The 7,878-nt window shown below is 33.4% G+C and overlaps 1 pseudogene; it reads right to left on the bottom strand.

Annotated features, from left to right (window-relative positions):
- Positions 1-6,318: 6,318 nt before the first annotated feature.
- LOC142534833 (myb-related protein 306-like) lies at positions 6,319-7,553 on the bottom strand (annotated as a pseudogene).
- Positions 7,554-7,878: the final 325 nt, after the last annotated feature.

The raw sequence follows: 7,878 nt of genomic DNA on the forward strand, positions 1-7,878 counted from the left end.
TAATCTGACATTAACAGCCTTTATTCCATGTTAAATGCTTCAGTTACAAGTCATAAGTTGAATCAGTAACTGTCTGCTTCTGCTGCTGGATTTTACTTGTTGTCTGCTGCTGGATTCTAATCTGCTGGAAAAATACCAGCTTTTGAAATATTAGCTTCAGCTGTAAATTTTGCATTGCTGCTGAAATGCTGGAAATTCGGATTCTCACACTTCAAAATATGGGAAAATTTGTCGTTGTCCTTTATTTTTGTTTATTATATTTTAATGTGTATAATATAAGCTTTATTTTTGTCACATATGTCATGTGGGATATATCAGTATCAATAAATCATATTCGATGAATTTAATGGTTTCGGGCAAAAATGGACCAACTAAAAAAATCAAGCTTTGATAAGTTACAATACTAGACAAGTTACATTACTAAAAAACAGTCCAACTTATTTTGGATATTGTTCATTTAAGCAGTTAAAATTGAGTATTGATCATATAAAAATGTTTTTTTTTTTTAACTTTTAATCCTATTTCACTGTAACACTTGTGGCGCCCGTCACACAAATATTTTTTATGTCACATATGTGGGTTGGTATTCTTTTTTATCTTGGGAAATCACCGGATAGAAATTGCTAACCCAAATGGCTACAAGAAAATGATCAAGGCAAAAATTTGACTTTTTTTCTTTAAAACGATATTGTTCCGCCCCGGTGCTCACTGTTGTTGGCAATTCGTTTTCTAAGATACAACGACTACGGCTTCAAAATAGTAGCAATACAAATTTTAAAGTCACATGAACTTTAAAAATATTTGGAATGCTATCAAGATAATATACAAACTTTTTAATTTAAAATTCTAAGCGTTAAACTTAAAAAATACAATTCTAAGAGATTAAATCTTGCAAAACTTGGATTTAAATGCAAATACTTAAAAAACTCAAAACTTGAAGACAACTCTCGAATTTAATTTCAAAGTTCGAATTTAAGCGTATATAAACTTAGAAAATCCAAATTTAAGATTTTATATTTTGAAAATTTGAATTTTAAGCGCTAATGCTTAAAAATTCGAATACAGAATTAAACTTAGAGAGAAATGAAAAGAAGAGAAAATTATGCGTTGAATGCAAATGAATGGAATCTTATTTATAGAAGATGAAAAGTCTTGAATCAAAAGACATGCATGTCACGCCCGAAACCGAGACGTGTCAGCGTTGTTTAACAATTTAAAATCGTATAACAACAAGCCACGTAGTACATCAAATAACCAAAAGCCAGTCTATTACATAAATCAATAATCGTCTTTACAATGCGGTTGAAACGAAATGCGGAAGCGTAAAACACAATAATATAACTAAAAGACAGAATAACGAGACCGGTCTTGAATCAGATCACCACCAAAAGTATTCTTGTTCTTTATCTTCGATTTGTTCTTCGTTCTTTTCTGGGTGTGAATGTAAGGGGTGAGTACTTGGGAAATACTCAGTAAATGGGGCCGATCGGGCGTAACAAATATCAAGGTGATAATTATACGAATATTATCATAATTTCGATGGAATACATTATTATAATTTCAATAGTAACCATGTTGAATCGAATATAAACAAAGTACAAACATAGCCTGAAATCATCTCATTTTTCATGGTTTATGATCGTCCCCTATATGTTACTCCTCTAAGGGGCGAGGCCAAAGAACGGTTATTATATCCCACCGCGATCAGGGCCTTAAACAAACATATCAAACATCAAAATTTCCTTGTAATTTCTAATTCGAATCATTACAGTGCATTTCAAATATTTCAAACATACTTTCAAATATTATAACTAATATCCAACACAAATTGTTCAAGAATGTTCATAACAAATATGAACGAATATATCATGCCGATCGAATTTCAAGAAACATACATAACGTTTTTAAGCAAATGTGGACATACTTACAAAGAACAAGCATGTCGATATATATATCAAGTAGTACACTTATGAAATGCAAGTGTACATAAAAGTATAGCAAAAACCCACTTACCTGATGATAATCTTCAAAGATTTGAGGGAAAGACAACTAAAATTCGGACACGAAAGCTGCTGGACTGCGTCGAACCGGACAAGAATTCGGCTGATGCGGTGCTTCGAAAATAGCTGCTAGGGAGCTCGAAAGTATGGCTATTTTTCTGCTGAAATTTTCAGAATGTTTGTGAATGTTTTGTGCCTTCTTTTTGGTCATCATGCATGGTATTTATAGGCTCATGGAGGGGAGATGAAAAAGCTCTCATTCAAGGCCATTACATCCATGTTTATGGCCTTCTTGATGGCTTTAAACACCATTAACATGTTGTTATGGCTCTTCAAATTCCTCCTTGAATTCATGACTTGAATGTGGTTTAAAGGCTTGGCTTGTGTGGTTATTTTCAGGTCACAACAATGCATCTTCATAAAATGATGCACCATTTCACTAAAAATGACACATTGTTTCGGCCAAATCATGGCACCTCTTCAATGTTTTGGCCAATCAATTGATTCAATCTTTTCACTCGATAAAATTCGAATTCAATTAATTTTTCATTCACCTTAATTGGTAATCGAAAAAATATTTCGACATGTAGCTCGTTCGAATTATTTTATCGATTCTAAACGAATACAAAACTCATTTTTTTAACAACATCAATATTTTTGACATCACGTTGATATTATCTCATGTTATATCAAGAACTAATTTAGACTCAAAACTCAAAATAGACAGAGTAATTTTCATTTGAGAACACAGCTCAAACCCCAAATGAGAAAACCCTAGCTAACCATAAAACCCATGTCGATGAGAAATGTAGCCTTGCATATTTCTATCTATATACTAGCGGAGTGGTGTCATTGGTGGGCTGGATTTGTTTGGAGAAATGTTGGGCTGGGTTGGGCTTTGTTAAGCACGCGAGGAAAAATTAAGTCTATCAAGTCGATCACGTGATCTTCTTTGGTTTTTTGGTATTCTTTTTTTTTTTGTTTCTGTAAATGGTCAGAATTTATGGTTAATTAATTAAATTAATTGTTTTTATTCTTTTTTTGTTCTTTTTCGACGGAATACTGACGTGAGTAAATCGATGTCCGACATGGCCATTCCGACGTATAAAATACAGTTATAATGTCGAATTTTAGAGAAAAAGACCAAAAACTACAATAATTTAGAGGAGGGATTTGTATAATGTTTTCAATAAATGTGCGACGTGAAGTTGATGGCTGAGTTTGCGTGGGTTTACAGGCGAAAAGATTCAAACACTGCACATGTTTGCATTTATGTCTAATCCTGCATTCATGTATGTACGTATGATCATCCATGTTATGTATGGAAGAGATTTATGAGCTGGCATTTCCAGAAACCTTTTTTTTTTGTTCTTTAAAAAATTTAAGTTTATAGCATGAGCGCGAAAAAACATTTCTAATTTTTACCACAGAATAGGTTAAATTATGAAATTTTTACATTTACCTCTTTATAGTTATTTGTGAGAGTAAAAATGATAAAAAGAAAATATTTTTATTAATAGTTGAAATAATTTAAATGTTAAAACTAAAAATTATAGCTTTTCTACTTTTACGCGAACTTAATGCAGTCAAAAATCTGTTAGATCATTTTTCTCGCTTTTGTGAGATATTAAAAGTCTCACATCAGTTGGATTAACTCTATGAAAATTGAATATATGGATTTGAAAATCCCTCACTGAACTAGTTTTTTGAGTTGAGTTATGTTCAAGTCTCAATCTCAATATGTTATCAGACCCATGTTTTGATTATGGCTCAGGTTCATCATTATGTGTTAGATTGTCCTATAGACCGTCCGACAATGTCTTGTTACTTCACGCTCCAAATGTTTATTTCTGACCGTGATGGAGTGTTTTAGATATCTCACATCGGTTAGATTAAATCTTTGAGAATTATATCTACGAATTTGGACAATCATATCTCTTTGAACTAACATTTAAGCTTGAGTTGGTACAAATCTCAATCTTAATAACTAATCATAGTTTTTTTTTAACGTTCCACGATTAATCACGTTATAAAAGGTCCTACGTGGGATGATGGAATTTTTATTTCATTATTTCGTCTACTAGTTATGGTTATTTTTTATATAAAAAAAATAAGTTTTTTAGTTTGTGAAGAACTAATAAACAAATGTATATATGTACAAGAGTTTAAATGTTTTTTTTAAAAAAATTAAAAATAGAAGTAGGTATTATTTGAAATACTTAAATACAAATTATATTGTCGAGTGAATTGATTGGAAAGTAAATTACTATCTATATTTAGTTAATGGCGCACATGCAAACAATTATATGGAACCAATTAATTTCAAAATTATAATTTTTATGTCGCAACTCGCAAGCTTCTTGACCTAATGTCACATGTTGTCCCAACTTGGAACATGTCTCGAGTATAGGTGAGGTTTGAGACCCTGAAATTCCAGCAGCAGCAGCAGCAACTAGAAGATTTCAGTAGAAGCTATCAATTATAGCAGCAACTCATATTTCAGAAGATGGTATTTTTCAGCAGACAAAATCCAGCAGCAGAAGAGTTCAGTAGCGAGATTCCAGCAGATAGCTACTGGTTCTGCTCAGGACTGGTAACTGAAGCATTTAACATGGAATAAAGGCTATTAATGGCAGATTATGGTCATTAATTGAAAGGCTAACAGTCAGATTTTGGCCTATAAATAGCACCATCAATCCCTGAAATTGATGTTACCAAAACCTTGAGTTATCACTTGAAATTAGAGCTAAGAGAGTGCATATTTCGAAGCTGTAAAATCCAGTACGAGGCAACTTGATTCCAGAAGACTGCAACCGAAATCCTTCAAGAAAAATACTGTAAGCGGGCTTATGTATAAATATCTTGAAACCCGTTTGATGATTTCTGTTTTAAAGCAAAGTATATTCTTGATTTCTGATATCTGATTTTGAAGCACTGAAACCTAGTGAACTAATGGTAGAAATATATATCTGAACATTACTGATTACTGGCCTCACCTTTTAGAGGAGAGAACATATAGGAGACTGATATCAGTTTAGCCATGAAATTCACGAACATGCTCAGTGCTTACTTGTTAAATTCTGATTACTGAATATCGAATACTGATTTGATTACTGATTTCTGAATACTGATTTCTGTTCTGAAATAAAGAGTTTCTGTATATTATTCGTATTACTTTTTGTTAAAAATGGTTTTGAAAACTGGGAGTTATTCCCGCCCCGCTTACTGAGTGACAATCATATCACTCACCCACCAAATTCATCTCAGATAAGAACGAGGAAGAGTTGTTAGAATAAGAGGAGCAACTTCAGTTTTGGGGCTGGTGATGAAGATCGTTGTTCGTAGTTCTGATTTATATTTTATATTCCGCTGTATCTGTTCAGACATCTTATTTTCTGGTTTTACATTTTCGATGTAAAACATTTGTATCAGACAACGATTATTATGAATAAAAGACTGGTTTCTGAATTTTGTACTTTGAGGCTTGTTATTTTCGAATGTAAATTTGAGAGCAACGCCGGTGTCAACCAACTCCCGTCCCGGGGCGTGACATGAGGCCTTCCCTCCCCAAATATATAAAAGAAAATAATTAAATTTTTTCTAATGTTTTGATAAATATAGATCACTAGATTAAAATATATATATCTTTCTAATAATAGATAGATTGGTCTATATTAAATAAAGTGTGGCGGAAGTTATTTGCCCTCGAATTTATGTTAATACAAAATATATACATAAAATCGAGTACATGCAACATAAATTAATGTGCAAATAACATCGGGTAAAGTATGTGTAAATAGTAAAACTATAATTTAAAAACATTATAATAAGAAAATAATTTTCGCATATAAACATGTAAAGAAATAGAACCACATGACCTTATTTTATTTTATTTTTATTTATTATCATTTCTGCTTATACGATCATCCAAAGATGCACAAAATACCAAGCCAGTAAAGAGTACTGTTTAACTTCAAGTACTTCATTTGGAACGTTAAAGAATGAAACACGGATAAATAATTTAGTCTATCTCATTTGGAAGATGATTTCACGGATCTTTAATTGTGATATGGGTTGATTATCTTCGTATTTATAATAAAAAGTAATATTCTTTCGTAACTCAAATAGAAATTCGTCTCACAACATTGATGTACGAGACTTTCTCACAAAAGATATTGTAAATTTAATGTACAACATGTGAGATCAAGAATAAAACTAGAAAGTGATTAACAAGTCGTGACATGAATCGTAATTTCTCATCACTTCTAACCACAAAAAATGAACAAAAAAGGTTAATTTCACGGGCAAATTTTTAAAAAAAAAAATTCAGTAGAAATTAATCGAATGCTGATTAAATTATACCTTCATGTGCATCGAAATCGAAGTTACTCAAATATTCCTTAGCTTGATCATCTAACAGCCAATCCTCCAGCACTGCGAAGCCATCCGGGTCGGGTTTACTATCGGAAACGGATCTCGAAAGTCCAGAGCTTGAAGATTGATCATAAGCCTGACCGAATCCAAACAAGGATTCAAATGCTTCAGACAAATCAATCCCACTTTTGCTTTCAATTCCAGGAGTGAGGATCTGATCATCACTCGATGCCACATCGCATTTCGACGAATTCGGAGTACTAGAAGAGTACTTGGATTGAATCTCCTCGAATTTCGGTGTCTTTTTGACCCAATCTTTGAGCAATCTGGCGATGTTTTCAGTGCTTGATGCATAAGAAAATGCCTGGCCTGGAGAAGAATGGTTAGCATTATTCTCAAATGACAATGCATCCTGAAGGGCCTTCTTAGCTGTGTTTATATCAGCTTGTAGCCTCCTTTCCCACTGCCCTCTCGAGATGGAATGCGGATTTTTCGGCGAAAATTCGACGAGGGTAGACTGATCTACCGATCCGATTCCGAGCTTCTTGAGTTTCTTCTTTAAATGTGTTCCAGTAGTTTTTGATGTCATTGTCTGTTCTTTCCGGGAGATAAGAAGCTATGGCAGCCCATCTGCACACACAGAACATGGTTGCTATTTCAATATATTATAACATAAAGTTTTAATTAATTCTTAGAGTCGATATAATGAATGTAGCATACTTGTTGCCCAAAAGGGCTTGAAGCCGAATAATCATCTTTTCTTCATCATCAGTGAAGCTGCCTCTCTTGATCCCTGGCCGGAGATAGTTGGTCCACCTTAGCCTGCAACTCTTGCTACATCTCTTCAACCCTGCAAAGACAAATCTTTTCAGTGAATCGATCCTCTAATTAACCACTAATATTACGAGCAGATTAATCTTCTCCCAGAAATGGTAAAGCATTTCTATTCTCGCTGCAAGAAAATTAACAGAAACTGAAAATATAACCTGTTTTACTGGGAACAGCCCTCCAATTTCCGGGGCCATTTTCTTGAACAAAAGATACCAACATGATGTCTTCTTCAGGAGTCCACGGCCCTCTCTTCACTCCCGTTTCATCACAGCAAGGCGGTCTCCCCATTTCCCCCCCGCCGCTACTAGCTAGTTTTGTCTGCTTTCTGAATCTTCTTCCTCTTTTATTTTTTTTGCCAACTTCGCGAGCTTTAAGAACAGAAAATGTTAGCACTTTAATTTTTTTTTCCCAATCTTTAAAATTTTACTTACTTATTTGAGACAGCTGAGACATTTGTGTTTTGGCTGTGTTTGTTTTCATCCACATATATAGAAAGTAGGCCACATTGATGTGTTTTCTATATCATGACATGACCGTAAAATGTAAAAGGAGTCCTCGAGAGGGTCAAAGTAGGATTCATCTTCCTTCTTCTTTTTTAAACTTTTTGTCACGAGAAAGAAAAAATATATATCGATGTTTATGTACACAATGAATAAAAAACGAGACTATATTT

This window comes from Primulina tabacum, unplaced genomic scaffold, assembly GCF_025594145.1.
Source record: "Primulina tabacum isolate GXHZ01 unplaced genomic scaffold, ASM2559414v2 Contig706, whole genome shotgun sequence".
In the NCBI taxonomy this organism is placed as follows: Eukaryota; Viridiplantae; Streptophyta; class Magnoliopsida; order Lamiales; family Gesneriaceae; genus Primulina; species Primulina tabacum.